Here is a 20,096-nt window from a genome sequence, read left to right as displayed (position 1 = left end):
CAATATGAACCTGAAACTAAGCGTCAATATGCCGAATGAAAGAAAGGCCCCAGACGAGCCACCACGCCAAAACTCACGTTTGGAGAAGTCAAAATTCAAGTCGATGCGCATTTGTTTCTACGATTTCAAGGGAGTTGTCCACAAATAGTTCGTGCCAACGGGCCAAACCGTCAATGCAGTTTTCTATCTTGGCGTTTTGAAGCATTTGTTGCGTCGCATTCTTCGTATTCGCCCTGAGTACCGCGAAGGAGGAAGCTGGCGCTTATTGCATGATAATGAACCACCTCTTCGATCCACTCTTGTGACTGAGTTTTCGACTAGAAAACGCATTTTAACAATCAGTCATTCACCGTATTCGCCAAATATGGCTCCCTGTGACTTATACCTATTCGGAAAATTACATTTAGGCATGAAAGGAAAACGTTTTGCGTCCGTTAAGGCCATTCAAAAAGACTATACCGACATCCTGAATAACATTCCGGTCCTGAAACACTCTTTCGAAAAACTTTTAGATCGCGCAAAATAGTGTATCGAGGCCAGAGGAGACTATTTTGAATAAATAAACTCGAAGTTATCAGAACAAAGCTCCTGTCGTTTCTATTTTAGCTCAGTCTTGTTTATTTTGGACTCCACCTTGTAACTCCCATTTGAGAACCTTGAAGGCCTCGCATATAACTGACAGTTGCCTCCCCTCTATTCTTATTTGTATGGTAAAGGTAGTGCTTGCCGAAGTATAGGCTAGTTACCCGAACTCAATTAGACCTCTTTTCAAAACCTAAGTTGAGTACTGAGCGAATGGTATGAAAATGAAACAAAGTTGGAGTTGGTTGTGTGTGAGTAGCCCACTAATCGCGGCTTCATGTCTCTTTATACGTACACACGTTTGTTTGTATGTTGTTCACCAACTGAATCCGCCTAACTGAGTTCATTGCGTTTTATGGCAGGTGTTGCAATTAAAAATGTTGTTTGCATTTTACAAGCAATTGCTCTTCTTATTTTTTTATTTATTTTCTTGGTGAGACACTAAACATTTTTAACGAGTCTCATTAGCTTTGGGAGTGAAGCAGTCGAAAGAGCTCCAGGAAGCTGGACAGCTGGGCGGCTGGGAAAATGTAGCGTGTTTTATTTGAATATAAGCAATAAACCTGGCAGAAGAATAAAAAGGGGGGAAAAAAGAAAAATGTATATGAAAACAAAAAACGCACAAATTCTTATGTAATAACCCGAAAAGAAATACGACATACTAAAGTGTGCATTTTTACTATTTTTTCTTCTAATTTAATTCCATTTTTACTTTATTTTAATTTATTGTTATTATTTCTTTTTTTGTTTTGCTTTTTTAAGCTGATTTCCACTTTTTTCCACTTCCACCAAAAGGAAGTTATCACCATAAACTCTACAGGAGTTCACAGGAGTGAGCAAAAAACGTAAAGTAGAAATACAAAAAAAAAAAAATTAAATAAAATCTCAGCCACCTCAAGAAGAGTATTCGTAGTAGCCATTGTATAGGAGTATATTCACATATCAGATGTGACATTTGTATGTATGCCACATTTTACGTTCACAGCAGTAACTCAGTTTCATAGGTGCTTTTAAGTTTTTATTTCATTTTTTCATTTCTTATATAATATGTTTTTTTTATATATTCCAATGAAAAATCCGGCTTACCTTAAGATTTGGTGGCAAGCTTTTATTATCACAAATTCGACAAAAAGCGAGAAAAATACGCTTATTACAAGTAACTCATTAGCATTATTTTTTATGTTATCCAGCTGGTTCACCAAAGTGACTGATTTAGTTCCCAGCGAAGGCAGAAAAACTTCTATTATACTGGCCAACTTTGGTTTTGGTGTCGGAAATTTGTAATTTTTTATTTGCTCTTTTTCGGCTTGGGATTCTATTCTGATTACATCAACGGCAAACCTTTTGATTTCCTACGTTTAGTTTTCTTTCTTTGATTTTGATAGGCAAACAAAAACCAATTTTATTTTTGCAACAAAATCCGTTTATATATTATTATGTAAGTATGTATATATGTAAAAACATTTCTCTTCTTTTCGTTTTTTTTTTTTTTTGCAGGACAGTAATTTAAATTTAATATAAAGGGTGGTTAAGTCTCAAGGGCCGGCGTTGATTTTGAATAAAATACAATTTTTTTAGGAAATTATTGTCATTTCTCTTTCTTATGATAATATTGGAATAGCTCAATTACGTATGGAACAAAATATCGGCCAAATGGCCGCCGCGGTCTCGGCGGCACACGTCCATCCGATGGTCCCAATTTTCGATGACGCTGAGGCATAATTGAGGTTCTATGCCGTTAATGTGCCGAATTATCTCATCCTTTAGCTCTTGAAATGTTGCTGGCTTATCAACGTACACCTTTTCTTTCAAATAACCCCAAAGAAAGAAGTCCAACGGTGTCGTTGATGTTTAGGTGTGGTTCACATTCAACATCGGGCTTTGAAATTTAACCACCCTTTATTAGGTGCGCAACTAAGTTCTCGCTGTTTGTCAATAGATGCCGCCAGCTGTGTGTGCTAGTCGATTCTAACATAACCTAAACGTCATAAGCTAAGCTTAGACATATGGTAAACAAACTGCTTTGACACAGTAGTGATTTTGTTTTGGTATCCTAAACTTTTGGTTTTGTGAAAATGTCTGATTTTGTGCCGAATAATCGTCATTTGCGGGAAGTGTTGATTTTCCTCTTTCATTCGAAACAAATGGCGGCTGAAGCGCAGCGAGAGCTACAAAAAGTTTATGGAGATGGTGCTTTAAGTGAAACAGAAACAACGTGCAGAGTATGGTCCCGTCGCTTCAAGGACGGTGATTTTAATGTTGACGACCGTCTGCATGAAGGAAGACCAAAAACCTTCGAAGACGCTGAATTGCAGGCATTGCTCAATGAGGATCCGTGTCAAACGCAAGAAGAGCTTGCTTCAGTATTAGAGGAGTTACCCGCCAATCCATCTCCAAGCGATTGCATGCTTTGGGAATGATTTAGAAACAGGTGAACAACTCCTCCAGCGCCAAAAAAAGAAGGGGTTTTCTTCACCGCATCGTGACGGGTGATGAAAAATGGATTCATTACAGCAATCCGAAGAAAAGAAAGTCATGGGAACTGCCCGGTCATGCTCCTACGTCGTCGCCTCGCCGAATATTTAAACTGCGAAGGTTATGCTATGTATTTGGTGGGACCGAGTTGGTGTTATTTATTATGAACTGTTAAAACCAAGCGAAGCCATCACTTGGGATCGGTATCTACTGCAGTTGATACGACTGAGCCGAGAACTGCACGAGAAGCGACCGCAATACGCCGAGAGGCATGAAAAAGTGATTCTACAGCATGACAACGCTCGGACTCACGTTGCCAAACCCGTAAAAACCTACCTGGAAACACTGAAATGGGAAATCCTACACCCCTCACCATATTTTCCAGGTATTGCGCCGTCCGATTATCCACCTCAACCTTTTCCGATCGATGGCACATGGTCTAGCTGACCAGCAGATCCATTCATATGAAGGCATTAAAAAATGGCTTGATCCGTGGATAGCCTCAAAAGATGAACAGTTTTATCGCGACGGTATACGAGGTATACCAGAAGGATTGGAAAAAGCGTTCACCGTTTTTAGCAGGATTTTCAAAGGTAAATGTATCACTGAAGCCACCGCTCTAAACCCCATTATCTCATGATGACGTGCGGGTTTTCCGAGCATGGTTTTGCTTATTAACATAGCCACTGACACGAAAATGCGATTCGAGAGAAAATATGATTTTTAATTTATTTTAAATAAATGCCCAATTTTGTCTAGTCAATGGAAATCAATTTTGAATGTATATCAATTTTACTCAAGCTCAAAGCAATTAATTTCGGTCCGCGGATATACGGTATGATGCTATCTTTCTTTCAAAATGACATATGATTAAGGGCGGAGTCTGGTTTATAAGGTCAAAAAAATCAATTTTTTTTTTCGTTTTGAGCGATTTCTAATATATATAATTATTATTATATAATTAATATATAAATATAATTATATAATTTCTCGATGTATGGGTGCCACACGGCTTGACGCAAAAACACATTTTTGCCCATATGGATGCATGCGAATCGCTTCTGAATTGCAACAAAATCGACCGGTTTTTGAAGCGGATGGTGACTGGCGATGAAAAGTGGGTCACTTACGACAACGTGAAGCACAAACGGTCGTGGTCGAAAAGCGGTGAAGTTGCCCAGACGGTGGTCAAGCCTGGATTGACGGCCAGGAAGGTTCTTCTGTGTGTTTGGTGGGATTGGCAGGTAATCATCCACTATGAGCTGCTCCCCTATGGCCAAACGCTCAATTCGGCCCTGTACTGCCAACAACTGGACCGCTTGAATGCAGCACTCATGCAGAAGAGGCCATCTTTGATCAACAGAGGCCGAATTGTCTTCCATCAGGACAACGCCAGGCCACACACATCTTTGGTGACGCGCCAGAAGCTCCGGGAGCTCGGATGGGAGGTTCTTTTGCATCCACCGTATAGTCCGTATCTCGCACCAAGTGATTACCACCTATTTCTGTCCATGGCGAACGAGCTTGGTAGTCGGAAGTTGTCCACAAGAGAGTCCTGTGAAAATTGGCTCTCCGAGTTTTTTGACAATAGGGAAGCGAGCTTCTATAAGAGGGCCATTATGAAGTTGGCATCTCGTTGGGAACTCGTCATCGAACAAAACGGCGCATATTTGACTTAAATCGCATTATTATAACCAATTTTATGAACAATTGAAAATTCAATAAAAATACCGCAAGACTTTTTTGACAACCTTATATTTCAGAATATTCACACAAAGTTACAGAGCCTAATTCTCAATATTTCCGTACATACAAAGGCAAAGGTAGGCGAGCATGAAAGAAAAAAAACTAATGAACCTTTTGAAATGAATCATAGCTTGTTGCCTTCAGTATTAAATTCTCTTCTATTTGAACTAACAAAATAGATAAAAAAAATGTTCAAGACTTTTATACCAAGTTGAAGTGAATTTTTTTTTTAAATCTCCAAAAAGTTGAAATTTTGGAATTTCTCTCAGTTTTCTTAGTTCATCTAGAATAAAAAATCGTGATAATTAGAAATCCATTTGAATTTTTTGCTTTAGATAATAATTACGAGCTGCATCTTGTACGCCAGTTGGAAACTCCACCGTTGCAGCGCTCTACTAATTTCTATGTTAAACATTTTTTTCAACTTATTTTTAACTTGTTAAATGTTCATTAAAAGGTAGAAAAAACTTTGCAGTGCTAAATTAATTTTTCCCTTAAAAAAAATCGCAAAGAGATGCAATTTTTAGACCTCATAAACCAGGCTCCCCACTTAAAAGAAACCTTCTGTATGGACCACTCATATCACACAGGTTATTGGACCGTCTGGCGCACTACTAAATATGAACTGAACGTACGGTGTTGCCTCGATAGAACACAATATTTGACCATCTATACTGGCTTGAAAATCGTATAAACCAACGCACTGCATTTGGACTACTAACTTTTTCAGCAGTTGTGCATAGACGTGACCCATTCTTCATCGCTAGTTACAATTAGCTTCAAAAATCGCTCGACTTATAGTGTTTTATTTTCTCGACAAAAATGACACTCATTATACTTATGTATGTATATCGCCGATATGTGGACCTTACGAAAATATTTCCAGGCACTCTGTGGCAGACACCTTCAAAATCAATGAGGGCCCTTCAGAGGGTGCTTAATGTTTCTGGGGGTCTTATCTGCCGAGTTGTCCATGAAGAACTATGTATGTATAAATGCTACTTTGTGCGCAGAAGACAGTTTATGTCGAAGCAAACACGAGAACAATGAGTTATCCGATTAAAACGCCTGAAGCGTCTGAAAAGGTATGGTTTTTTTCTGACATAAAAATCTTAACCAAAATCTCAACCGCAGAAATAGCAGATGACTAAGATCTAATCTAATAGAGGTGCCTGTTGTCATGCACGCGAAGCTTCCAGCCACTGTTATGGTTTTAGGGGTTGAGAGAAACCCCTTCACTTCTTTACTCAAAGATTTCGAGTAAATTTTGCTATATATATCGCGGGTCTAGAGGCAGTACTGAAACCCTGGATTGATAGTGTATGCTGTGAAAGCCCATACATGCTTAAGCAAGGCTTTGCTCTTTCACACAAATCGATGGCGACACAAGATTGGATGGTTGAACCGAAGGCATTCATGCTCTGGATTACTATGTATGGGGTGTTGTGGAACGTGAAACCAATAGGCATCGTCATAACACTATTTTCTCGCTGAAGGCTGCAATTTACAGAGCTAATATCAAGTTTTGTCTTAAAATCGGTAAAACGTTTACCGAAACATTTTAATTGATGAAACAAGCTTATGACAATGATTGTCCATCTCGTACCAGAGTTCATGAGTGGTTCACACGTTTCAGAGATAGTTGTGAGGGCATAAATGACAATGAACATACGGGCGGCCCAAAATCACCGAAAACTCCATCGAAGTTTCTCGTAAATTTATCAAAAATGAACCGAAATCAGCGTTTAAGGAATCATTCATGGAATCGGAGTTGAATGTCTCCAAAACATCGATTTATCTCAAATGCAATCATTGCTGATCAAATGCTGATCATTTGGACTTACGAAAGGCCTGTGCATGTCTCATTCCGCGCAAGTTAACTGAGGACCAAAAATTGTTCAGAATTCAACATTCGAAGGACCTCATTCAAAATGATGAAACGTGGTGTTTCCAACATGAACCTGAATCTAAGCGTCAAAGTGCCGAATGGAAGGCCCCAGACAAGCCACCACCCAAAAAATCGCGTTTGGAGAAGTCAAAAATCAAGTCGATACTTATTTGTTTTTACGACTCCAAGGGGATTGCCACTAGGAGTTCCTGCCAATGGACCAAACCGTCAATGCAATTTTCTATCTTGGCGTTTTGAAGCATTTGATGCGTCACATTCGTCGAACTCGCCCTCAATACCGCGAAAGAGCAAGTTGGCACTTATTGCATGATAACGCACCCTCTCATCGATCTACTCTTGTGACTGATTTTTTGACTATAAATCGCATTTTAACATCAATCACTCACAGTACTCGCCTGACATGGCTCCTTGTGACTTCTACCTATTCGGAAAATTGCATTTAGGCATGAAAGGAAAACGTTTTGCATCCGTTAAGGCCATTCAAAAAGACTATACGTCCTGACGAACATTCCGGTCGTGAAACACTCTTTCGAAAAGCTTTTAGATCGCGCAAAACAGTGTATCGACTAAGCTCGAAGTTATCAGAAAAAAGCTCCTCTCGTTTCTATTTCAGCTCAGTCTTGTTTATTTTGGACTTCACCTTGTACGAATAAGTGCAGCTAGTATCCACTATTTTTAACTCTATCTACTGCTCTTAATGACTGCTTTGGGCAAACAACTAAATAAACTTTTCTTATCAACGCCCGCAACATTCACCACCGAGCAGTGGCTCTAAATAGAATCAATGAATATGAATTTGTTTTTGCTTTTTTTTGTTGCTCTTGGTAAGTAAGCAAGCTTTTAGGAGGCGGATATGACCGCATTAAATTCCAAGTCGACACATTACAAGTACAGCTGTACAGTTAGACGATATAACACGTAGAAATCGGGTCACGTGCACGGCAAACACATCCGAGACTTGCACATTACACAGCATTAGTGATTTCGGACGAATTGAATATCTCCAAACACTGCTTTGTATCGGCACAATATATTTATCTCTGCTTAAGAGTGTGTTTAGCGGTTGTTGGCGCTTTTTCTGTTTCGCCATTTGCATGTATGGGTGTGTGTTCGGTTACTTAGGATCAATTTTCGCCATTTAATTTATGTGCACTTTAAATTTTATTGTATAGCCTTTAGGGTAGCAAACAGCAAAAAACGTTAAAGTGCAAATGTTAGCAGATCAGCGGACTGCTGTTGTTGTGGGTGTGTGCGATTGGCGACTGGCGACTGGCGACTGCCGACTGGCGAGTGTGCGTTGCTATGTGGTCATGTGTTGCTTGCTCAACGCCCAACTAAGGAAGAAATACATTTCTTATTTGCTTGCAATAATGCGCACAAAAGATAAAATTGCCTACTAATAGAAACGACAACAGCGGACAACAGCAGCAGCAACAGTCAACCAACAAATGGTAGCAGGAAGTGACAGCTAGTCAAGGCGCATGCGAGTTGTGGGTAGGTCGCGCGCGCAACCAACCGTCCAAGCGTCCAATCGTCCAGCGCTGCATGCAATACGCACCCGAGCAGCTGTCCTTGGCCTGAAGCGACATTTATGGCAGCTAAGCAAAAACCACTGTTAGTGAAATATTTGCTGTTGTAATTGTTGTTGTAGGTGCTATAACTATTCTTTTAACTACCGCTACTGCTCGCGTTTAATTCGCATGCTTGAAGTAAAATGATTTCGAGAAATTTATGAATACCCATTTGAATGTCATAAGTCGCTGCATTTGCAGTTTAAGCCAAGAATTTGACAGCAAACTTAAATGCCAGGATGTAAAAATATAATGGACTTTAGTTGCGTGTAATAAATGCAAAAATGCAGGTAAAAAAAAAGACAAAAAAAAACTAGAACAGTTACGGAGAGGCTCTAAGCAACTGCAGTGTAGCCGTGAGCTTTTAAATGGAAATTTACTGCGCGACCGACATATTTTTCAGGTGAAGTAAAATGTTCTGAATGTTTGTCGATAGTTTTCTTCAGTGAGTCACTTCTTACGACATATACCTTTCGTCGGTCATACTACGAGAGTTATTTTTTTATATTGGGTATGGAAATGAATAAGTTCCGTTATTTCTTAGCCACAGTTACAAATTATTTAAATAATTAAATAATAGATGATATTATGTGCAGAAAGTGCCATTGGAAGCTACAACTTTGCGCCATCTTTCAGGCAACATATGGATTCCTCTAACGCAAAATACGAGTTCATTTGACTTGATCTATTCATTGAGCCAGTTTGCGATGCTCTCGTAGGAAGCGAACCACTCTGCAATAAGAGCTGATTGCATTCATCGGAACAGATGGTAATCCGAAGGTGCTATGTCTGGGGAATACGGCGGTTGGGGCAAGATTTACCAATTCAGTCCCTCTAAATAATTGTGGACCGATTCAGCAACGTGCGGCCTAGCGTTGTCATGCAGCAAAATCAGTTTGTCATGTCTACCGTCCAATTCCGGCCGCTTTTCTTTAAGAGCTCGATTCAAACGCATTAGCTACAGTCGGTAACGGTCGCCAGTGATGGTTTCAGATGGCTTAAGGAGTTCATAATAGATGACACCCTTCTGATCCTACCAGATCGCGATCTTTCTCACTCACGTCGAAATTGCCAAGTTGTATTTGATGGACCGTGATTATTGATCCAGACGACATGTTTCAGCTGAACTTTTCATTAAAAGGTAATAATGAGGCATAACTTCTCGCAAATGCTGCTTTTTCGGGACGAACGTCGACATTTTTGACGTCAGCGAACTTAATTGAAAATACTAAAAATGAACTGGCTCATTGGACGGAATTCAAAACTCTCCATATATCTGGGTGATTCTTTAAGAAAGGAAAGTTTTTCCAAAAAACACACGTAAAATTCGGAAAAATGCATGCAATTTTTATTTAAATCGATAGGACAGTCCATATAATTTAATGTTTGAAGATTATTTCAAATAGTCCATCCCCTTAGTCCAATTTTGGCATACTCTTTCCAATGTTTCGGCCGGTATCTTACATATAAATGCTTTAATGTTGTCTTCCAATGCGTTAATTGAAGCAGGTTTGTCTGAATAGACATGAGCTTTAACATAGCCACACAAAAAATAGTCTAAAGGCGTTATATTGCACGATCTGGGTGGCCAATTGACAGGTCCCGAACGTGAAATAAAATGTTCACCAAACTCGCCTCTCAACAAGTCCATTGTTACGGGTGCTGTGTGGCATGTGGCACCGTCTTGCTGAAACCACATGTCATGCAAGTCAAGCTCTTGCGTTTTGGGCAAAAAAAAATTTGGATATCATTTCACGGTAGCGCTCACCATTCACAGTTACGTTACCATTTGCAGCATATTTGATGAAGTACGGTCCAATGATACCTCCAGCCCATAAACCGCACCAAACTGTGACCTTTTCTGGATACATTGGTAGCTCTTGCAATTCTTCTGGCTGATCTTCACCTTAAAATCGACAATTCTGCTTATTTACATGCACATTGGTCCAAAAATGAGCTTCGTCGCTGAACACAATTTTTCGACTTTAAATTTTTTTTAACAGAACACACATTTTTATAATAAAATTCAATGATTTGCAAGCGTTGTTCGTTTGTAAGACGATTCATGGTTAAATTATAGACCAAACTGAAGATGTTCGACAGTGAAACAAAACACGAAACGTGCGTCAGCTGTTTAAACCAACTGTTTAAAAAGATAATAGCTAAAAAATCACCCGTTATAAAAAAATTATGATATCGAATCAAATTCACAAACCAGTGTGGTCTTATGGCACACAAATTTGGGGCTGTGCCAGTCAAAATAATATTAACATAATCCCACGAATTCAAAATAAAATTCTCAAAAACATTGTGAACGCGCTTTTTTACATTCGCAGTGCAGATATTCATCGTGACCGCAACATTCCTAGAGTCACTGAAGTTATTAAAATATAAGCAGAAGCCCACTCTAACGTTAACGAGGAAGCCAGCAAACTTCTCAACACCGCAGGCCTAACCCGACGACTCCAGCGAAAAAAAACCATATGGCCTTATTGGTAGTTAATGTAAAGAAGAGATTTTAAAACTCTCTTCATAAAGCCCCAGACAATTGTTAAAATCATACTGCTTAATAATTTCCTAGTTGTAGTGTCAACAGACATTGTATACCTATATATATGTAAATGTTTATAAAAAAAAAAAAATTTTATACAAATATTGCAAATAATTAGTTCGTCTTTTTACATTTAAAAAAACTATAAAATATAACATATAGTATTACGATAAGTGTCTCTGCTGCGTGCTGCTTCAACCAACTGCCCAATAATCTTTACTCCGTCCACTCTCGTAAGTTACGTACCCAAGACATTTGCTACCTTCCAACTCTGCGTTTGACTTCGATTTTACCATGCACAACCAGTTGCAACAACTCACATTTAGAACCACGAATATGACCACACTACGCGGTTTTGTCTCTGTCCATTTTAAGTTTCATTAAGACTTCTTTGTTACTGACTTTGTCCACGATATTCTAATCATCCGCCGATAGCACCACATCTCAATCACCTCTAATTTATTCATACATCTAACCTTTAATGTGCCCATGCATTCACGCCGTACGACAAAACAGACGGAACGTATCATTTAAGCTACCGAAGACGGTAACTTCATGTTGAAGCTTTCATTGGAATAAACTTTCCTGTAATTGAAGAAGAGAGGAATGCTTCAATCCGACAGCAAATTTCTCTGCCATTTGTGATTGAGTTTCGCTAAACCAACATCCTAGGAACTTAAATCGCGATACCCTTTGCCGCGGATTGTCATATATTTTTCGGACTGTTGATTCCCTTCATCGCGCTTCTGAGCGCATTTCAGCCATAAAAAGTCACTAACACAACAAGTCAGCTACTCTATTAGGAAGCGACATAAGAGTATGAGACTCTCTATTGAGGGGCAACAGCTTGAAGCACAGCATAAGTGGACAAGCCCACCGAGTTGCACACCTTTCATTGAAATATAAGCCAATCTATATTAATATTTGTATATAAATGCAAAATGTGAAAATGCCTTTGAATGTGATTTTAATTAAATTAAAAGATCCCTCAAAATTTTAGTTAATTTTACATTTTCTTGTTTACGCATAAAAGTTGCAAATTTTTGCCAAGTCCGATGTTATTCAGCCAAGATATAAATTCCAGTAAAGAAAAAGTGCTTTCACTAGACCTCATTAAAAGTCCATTACTTTTTAGGTCACAATACTAATGCCAATGGGTGACACCATTAACTGATTGCACTGAATGCTAGGTGCCTTAACTGTACAAGTATTTTTAAGTACCATGAAGAGACAACGACAAAATTTGAAAACAATAAATATGAAATTAAAAAAAGAAAAAAATGTCATGTACTTGTTCAAGTGCGTTTGGTAGCAACAACGCAAAATATTTAGGAATAAAAAAATATTGAAATTGACAAATACAGTTGGTTAGCAAAATATTTTTCTTTTTTAACCTAGAAACTTCGCAACATCGTTTCTTAAGTCATTACGAATTCATGGGCTTATGAGTTCCGCTTTAAAGAAAAAATAATTACTGATGCTGGTTGGCTACTTAAAAATGAAAGGCTTTGCAGACGCCCTTCCAATACGAGGGAAGGCCGGAAAGTTGTAAAATAAAGGTTTAGTTACAGAAATACATTCTTCTTCTTCTTCTTAATTGGTGCGATAACCGCTTACGCGATTTTGGCTGAGTTTAACAAAGCGCGCCAATCGTTTCTTTCTCGTGCTAACTGTTGGGCACACAAGTGAAATCGAGTCCTTCTCTGCCTGATCTTTCAAACGCAGAGGAGATCTTCCTCTTTCTTTGCTACCACCAGCTGGTACCGCATCGAATACTTTCAGAGCCGGAGTATTTGTATCCATTCAGACGACATGACCCAGCCAGAAATGCATTGTCCCGTTTTTTTTTATTTTTTTTAATTAATGAGTGCAAAATCGGCGAAGTTATGAGTACTTGAGCGAACGTCGCTCTAGGCCGGATTTCGATAACTGCTCGGCTTTAAAATGTTTTTCAGAAATTTGTAGGAACTTACACGACAGCTGCCGTAGCGGAATTGGTTGGTATACGACTACTATTCGAAATGACAGCCAATGACAAACGTTCGGGTGTATTTCTGCCATGAAAAAGATCTTACAAAAAAAACAACCATCTGCTGTTCGGTGGCGGTGTAAAATTGGATCCTATGGATCTATACGGCTATAATAAGACCTATTATCACCTATGCATCAGTGGTCTGTATGAGTAGACTCTCTCTCGTGGGAATCAGGAGGACCTTATCGAGACTACAACGCACTGTCACATCTGTTGCACCGGAGCTTTTCCGACTACTTCAGGCCCGGCATTAGATGATCTGATTGGTTTGCCACCACTTGATGCTTTCATCCATCTGCAGGCTGAAACACAATGGGAACTGGTACGGCCCCTGTCTGGCATTTGAAAACAGAGAAGGCGTGGTCTTCGAACCAACGATCTCTCCATGCCCCTTGACTCCATGCCATCAAGAGTCGTACTTGAAAAGAGATACAGTGTAGTGCTGCCAGAGGCTCAATCGTGGTCAAACTCTGAAAATGAGCCCGGCAAACACTGTTTTTGCATTTTCACGGATGGCTCCGGGACCGAGCTTGGCTCCGGCTCTGGGGTCTACGTGGAATGCAGCAGGACAAAACTGCACTTTGCTCTTGGAATGCATGCATCTGTGTTTCAAGCGGAGGTGTATGCAGTTCAAGAACCGATGAACTTTGTTGTGGAAAACCGGTGGAGAGGCAGACCTATATGTGTCTGCAGTGACAGCCAAGCTGCGCTTATGGCCTTAGGCAGCCCTCCAACCACATCAGAGGTAGCGGAATCCTGTAAATATAGGCTAAGCTATGTCGGTATACATAGGTCCCGGAACACGTGGGTATCGTGGAAAACGAGACCTCTGACTCCTTAGCTAAGATGGGCTCTGAGGTCAACTTCTTCGGCCCAGAGTCCGTTTTGCCACTCCCTTCTGCGGCCATGAAAGCCACGGTTAGCAAATGGGTCTTGGCAGGCTGAGAGAGGCTGCGAATGAACTTAACTGATGTTACCTGTCATGTCCGATCGACTGTCGCAAACCCTTCTGTCATTAAGCAGAGGGGAGTGTAGACGGCTGGTTGGACTGATGACGGGCCACTTTCTGTGGGCGAAGGGAAAGGGTGGGCATCTCAGGCAGTGTACTCTGCCCAGCTTGTGAAGAGGAGGATGAGACGGTAGACAACTTCCTGTGCGTCTACCCCGCCTTCGCTTGAATCAGGTTAGATGTCTTTGGCACTGATGTGTTAAGTAGCGATCACCTGGGCTCCTTGGTACCACAAGATCTACTCAAATTTCTTCGGAGATCGGGTAGATTTAAAGGCAATTAAAAGGGAATCCAAGTGTAGTACAATGGACTTAATTAATGTCTGAGTGTTGCACTTGCTAGTTGTCCCGATACAAAAAAAAAAAAAAAAAAAAAAAATGTTCCATCAGGAAAACGCCCTGCCGCAAATAGCGATAGTAATTCGCCAGCAGCTCGAGAGTTTAGTTGACTTATAGTCAGCACCAGACACCAAGTGGTTACCCCCTATTCCTGTGTATCACGAACGAGTCTGTTGTGAAAGAGGTGAACTAAGGAGATTGCGCACGGAAATCATACGTTGCAGTGTTTCGAAAATAGAGCTTCTATGAAGAGGCATAATGGCACTAATTGAAGAAAACGGCGCATATTTGACCCACATCGCATCATTCTAGCAACATAAAGACTTCATTGTCATGCTAATATAATAGATGTTTTTTTAAGCAATTTTTTTTTTGTTTTATTTGTATTTATGATTTAAAAAGATAACTTACCTTGCCATTTTTTTATTTCACAAATTATTACAATACGCAAACTTTGTTAATTTGCCGTGAATTATGAAGTGAACGCCCTTAATGCGTTATTCATGCCACGGACGGCCCCCTAAAATCACTTTGCACGCATTCGTATGTAATTACAGGGGCAGCAACACATCAACGCAAATTTTTTAGCAATTATAATTAACAGACCCTTTGCCATTACCTACAGCTGGCCACTGACATTTCCATACCATACTTCACTTCATTTAATAAATGGGTCTGCGTTAACGCAGCACAAATGGCTGCGGTGAGCGGTTTCGGTGCACTGCTGATGAATTTTGATGATAGTGATTAATTTTATAAGCGCCCGCGCGCGCCAACGCTTCCATTGTCCAGTCCAACTTGTATGTGTAATGGAGTAATTATTTGTTGATTTTTTTTTCTAAAGCATTTGAGTGTTGGTATGCTGATTTTTCGAAGGTGGCCTAGATTATTTGTTTGTCTTAGATCAAATGGAACAAAGTCGTACGAGATAAAGCATACAAAAGGCGAAGAAAAAAAAAACACATCAAGAAAAAACCAAAAATAAAAAATTAAAAAAATAAAAAAAATGTTACTTCAAAATATTAGCCGAGACTAGTAACGGAATTTTCATGGTGCGGGCAACGAACGACAACGCCCACTTCCTACGCCTCGAATGGCATCTGCCTGCTTAGCAATTTAGACTGCAAGCGCACAAGCGCACAAACGGTACAATACCAAAACAGCCATTGTGTGGCTTGGTCATAGTCAACAGTTAGCCAGCGAGCAAAGCATTCAATTCAATTCAGTTGCAGTTAAGGCGCATGTGTATGCGGGCATGTTTGTGTGCGTGTGTCTGCTACCATTTCGGCCACATTTATCAGTGCATAAAAACGCACTTTGTGCAAATATTTGCAGCAGTAAGGCTTCTTAGCTCGTGCCGCCTTAGCATAGCATGGCATAGCATGCGGACGCACACTGACCATGGCGCTCCGGCTGGTGAATTTGGATGTCATTCTGGCAATGCTGGTAGCCATTAAATGTAGTTGCTGTTGCTGCTTTGTGGTTACAATACAACTAGAAGAACTTGGTTTTGTTGTTGTTGTTGTTGCGTTGCTTTTGTTGGCTTACTATTCTACGCTCGCTAAGCATGTGACTTAGTGAAATGGTTTTCGATTGTAGCATATTTTGGTTCTACTTCGTGGGCAAGCAGCGCCAACCACTAGCAAGTCTTCCTTCGTCGAAGCGTCTTTGTCGTACAATAAATTGCTCAAGCGCGCAGTAAGAATCTACACATCTATTGAATATGGAATTTTCTGCGATTTTCAGCCGCCGCTTCTATTTATTTATTTATTTATATTTATCTTCAACAATGAATGCTTCCTATATAAATTTTCTTTTTCCATTGTGTGCTCTACAGCAGAGCGGCAGCCACAGCGGCAGTTGGTGCGCTCGCTTTTAGTTCGCTTCTACGGTTGTAGATAACTGAAAATTAAGTTCAATCTAATTCGTTGACCGTAACGCATTTTAAGTTGAGTTAAGTAGTTGCAATTGCCTCGAAGTCAAGCAATTGGGCGGCGTGCGCGTTGGTTGCACAATCGGTGCAAGTTACAGTTTACGTGCAACAACGGCTGCGCACTGCATTGTTAGTCAAATACTATTTTTATTTTTTATTTATTTGCTCTCTTTATTTATTCATCTATTTTTATTTATTCGGCTATGTTGCTTATGCTCTTACAATTCCATTGTTTGCAGCCTGCGCCTACTGCGCTCGTTTAGTGGGCAATTGCAATGGCGTTGCGCCTATACCAAAATATGTATGTGTGTGTGTGTGTGTGCACAAGCATAAGGTGGGAAAGATTAAAATGCAGAGCAACACATTTTTCATTTCATTTATTTGACTGTACACGGTAAAAGACGTGATGGACTAACGGTTAATGTAAATATTGAAAATAATTATGCTAAATTTTTCAAGCACTCCTGTCGCCGTTACTTCTTAATTGTCGTCTTTCACTTTTTTTCCACGAAACCCCACGCGCGTCGAACCCACCTGAGCAATCGAAGCAACCAACAGGTTGATTGTCAGTGAGCAATAGCAGTCCGAGACTAATCTGCTATCACGCGGTCGCGTTCGCGGTAGGCAAACTTTGAAGAAGACGGCGGGCCTTGCTCATCTCAGCTTTTATAAAATCATCTCAATTCTTTACTTTTCGTTTTTTTACAAAAGAAACAAAGAACACAATATTTAAAAGATTACCGCCCACATATTTTAGCTTTGGGAAAATTTGCATACCAAATATTTAAAAAATCTATAAATTGGTATGTTGATTTCTCTACCACAGTTTTTGACGGAAAAAGTTGAACAAAAGCACAGGCAAAATGTACATTTTCAAAAAAACTTTTTTGGTACAATTTTTTTTTGCTTTGGTATCTTGAAAACTGGATTCCAAAAAAAATTTAAAACAAGTTTCAATTAAATGGAAAATTTATTTGCCTATCAAAAGAACTTGGCGTCTTTTTTTATCCCTTGGTAATATTTACTTTACCAACAGGCCGAAGTCAGTGAACAATAGCAGATCGAGACTAATCTGCCATTACGCGGTCGCGTTCTCAAGAAGAACTTAGAACTACAATAGAAAATATCTCTCTGGATAGAGCGGAAACAAGGGCTCTCCAATGACTCCCGCCAGGCGCTACATGTTTGATTTCGTTCCAGGTGGCGGTGGAAGAACTCTCATGCGCACCCTATTTTGTCGTGGGCATCCTTTGCGTCGGCTTTCTTGAGAATATATGCAATCTAGTTCGACTTGCGCCTTTTAATTTTGTAATTAATTAGGCAGCTATTAGTGAGCGAAAGAAGGTTAACTCGGCGCTTTACTTAAGGATAGAGAGGCAGGTTATGGAATCCGAGTTGAAGTTAATATGAAAATTAACCCAAATGTGCTTGAATTATTTGTTAAGGGGGGAAACCGGTTTAAATCGATCAAAAAATCGATTTTTTATTGCATATATCGTTAGTATAACTACTCAAGAATATGTGGTAAAAATTTTAAAGCGAAATTCGCATTATTTGACATTCTATGAGCACTTAAGTGACTGCCCTTCGGTTCCGCACCTTAGCGCGCGTTAGTTAGAACGATGCTGTTGATTTCAGAGAAAAATTGCAACTTCAAGAATTTCCACTAGCAAGACACTCGTATGGCGATCGGCGATCGTGGACAGCACGCTCTAACAACACTATCTCCCGCGGAAATAGCTCCAAAATTTTGTATAAGTGTACCTAAAAATATAAATAATATACCTTCTAAACTTAAACAATTTCTGATTATTCCTTCTTTGTTCAAACAATTCTCGAAAAACACCAAAATTTTGGCCTCCTAAACCGATTTCCCCCCATTAACTCCAGAGCTCGATTTTGATTTACGCTAAAAATGAGCTTTACAGCTGACAGCGACTAATTTAGTCAAAGCAAGTAATACATTTTTGAAAAAAAAAAAATTATATAGTATATATTTCATTATTGTGGTTATTGTAATAAAAAACGAGAGATTTGCAGGAAAATTATTTAACTGAGAGATTCTGCGCGACCAATCCAATCCGTGAGATGTGGCTGAATTGGCTTAAGAGCGATTCTGTGTCAAGTGATCCAAGCATTTTGGACAGGGTCTTAAATTGTTCCGAAAATTGGTTTATTTGAGGTTTTGAGAATAATAAGCAAACTGAAAAAGTTTTGAAAAAAAAGGTTGAATTTTGAGATCTAACCAAAGTTGAAGGTATAGACATTTTCGAAGTCAGACATTTTCGATGCCTTTTAACATGTAAAAACAATTTTTCTTCTGTTTGAGAAAAAACAATATATTAAAAGAAAAATTTTACAATTTTGAGATGTATTCAATGTTGAAAGTTTTGTTATAGAAATTTTTACATTTAAGAAAAAATATTGTTCTGCCTTTAAATTTTGAAAAAAAAAAAATTAAAAAAAAAGAAATGACAATTTTTGAGAAAAAACTGAAATCATTTAACAAAAATTTTAGATTTCTGAGATTTATTAATGTTTGCTAAAAAAAAACAAACAATTTTGCAGTTTTGAGATTTATTCAATGTTGAAAGTTTTGGTAAAGAGATTTTTAACATTAAAAAAAATTTAAAACACTTGAGAAAAATAGTGCAAAAATTAAAAAAAAATTTCAATTTGAGATTTAATAATCAAAAAATTTTGTTTGGTTAAAAAAAAAACCGAAAACGTTAAAAACAAAAATTCACAATTTTGAAATTTATTAAAAAAACATTTCTGTTTCAAAATTTTTTAGAAAAAAAAACTGAAAAAATTTTACAATTTTGAGATTTATTAAACATAAATTTTGTTTGGGTTCAAAAAAAAAACCGAAAGAAATAAATAAAAAATTCACAACTTTGAAATTTATTAAAAAAAAAAAATTTTGGTTCAAAATTTTTGAGAAAAAAAACTGAAAAAATTTTACAATTTTGAGATGTATTAAACAAAAAAAGATAATTTCTTGGTAAAAAAACCAAACAGTTTTGCAGTTTTCAGATTTATTCAATGTTGAAAGTTTTGGTAAAGAGATTTTTAACATTTAAAAAAAAAAATTAAAAACTCTTGAGAAAAATAGTGCAAAAATTAAAAAAAAATTTCAATTTGAGATTTAGCAAACAAAAATTTTGTTTGGTTTCACAATATTTTTAAAATAACCTAAAACACTTAAAAGAAATTAAAATTTGAGATTTATTCAACGTTGAAAATTTTTGTTTTGATGTTTTCATTCCAGATATCTTGGGTTCCTTATAACATTAAAAACAAAAAAACACAACAACAACTTTTTTTAATTTTACAATTTAAAAATTCAAAAAAAATGAAAAAATTAAAAAAAATGTTCAAAGTTGATGTTTTTCATTACAGATATCTTCGATCCCTTTGAGCATTAAATACAGAATCATTTTTTTTTTAATTTTACAATTTTGAAATTTATTAAAAGAAAAAAACTGTTTTGTTGAAAATTTTTGAGAAGAAACCCGAAAAAATTAAAAAAAAATTACAGTTTTGAGATCTATTAAAAATTTTTTTACAATACTGAGATTTATTTTATGTCGAAAGTTTTGGTATAGACATTTTTCAAGCCAGGTATTCGATGCCTTTTAACATGTAAAAAAAATGTTTTTGGTTGAAAATTTTTGAAAAAAAGTTAAAAAAAAATTTATAGTTTTGAGATTTATTCATGATGAATTTTTTTTAGGACTTGAAAAAAAATTCACAATTTGAGACTTTCAAAAAAATTTAGTTTTTGTTTCTGTTTAAAATTTTTGAGAAAAACATTTTTTTCAGTCGTTAGACTATGCTCTCTAAAATTCGTATAGTGGGACTTCATACACTTTGCGCGTTAAATTCAAATACGTATAGCGAAACCAGTGCAAAATACTGTGCAGCTTCCTTACTAATTTCCGTATCGA

The sequence above is a fragment of the Anastrepha ludens genome, chromosome 2 (genome assembly GCF_028408465.1).
Source record: "Anastrepha ludens isolate Willacy chromosome 2, idAnaLude1.1, whole genome shotgun sequence".
Lineage (NCBI taxonomy): Eukaryota > Metazoa > Arthropoda > Insecta > Diptera > Tephritidae > Anastrepha > Anastrepha ludens.
Note: the sequence above shows the minus strand (reverse complement) of the source record.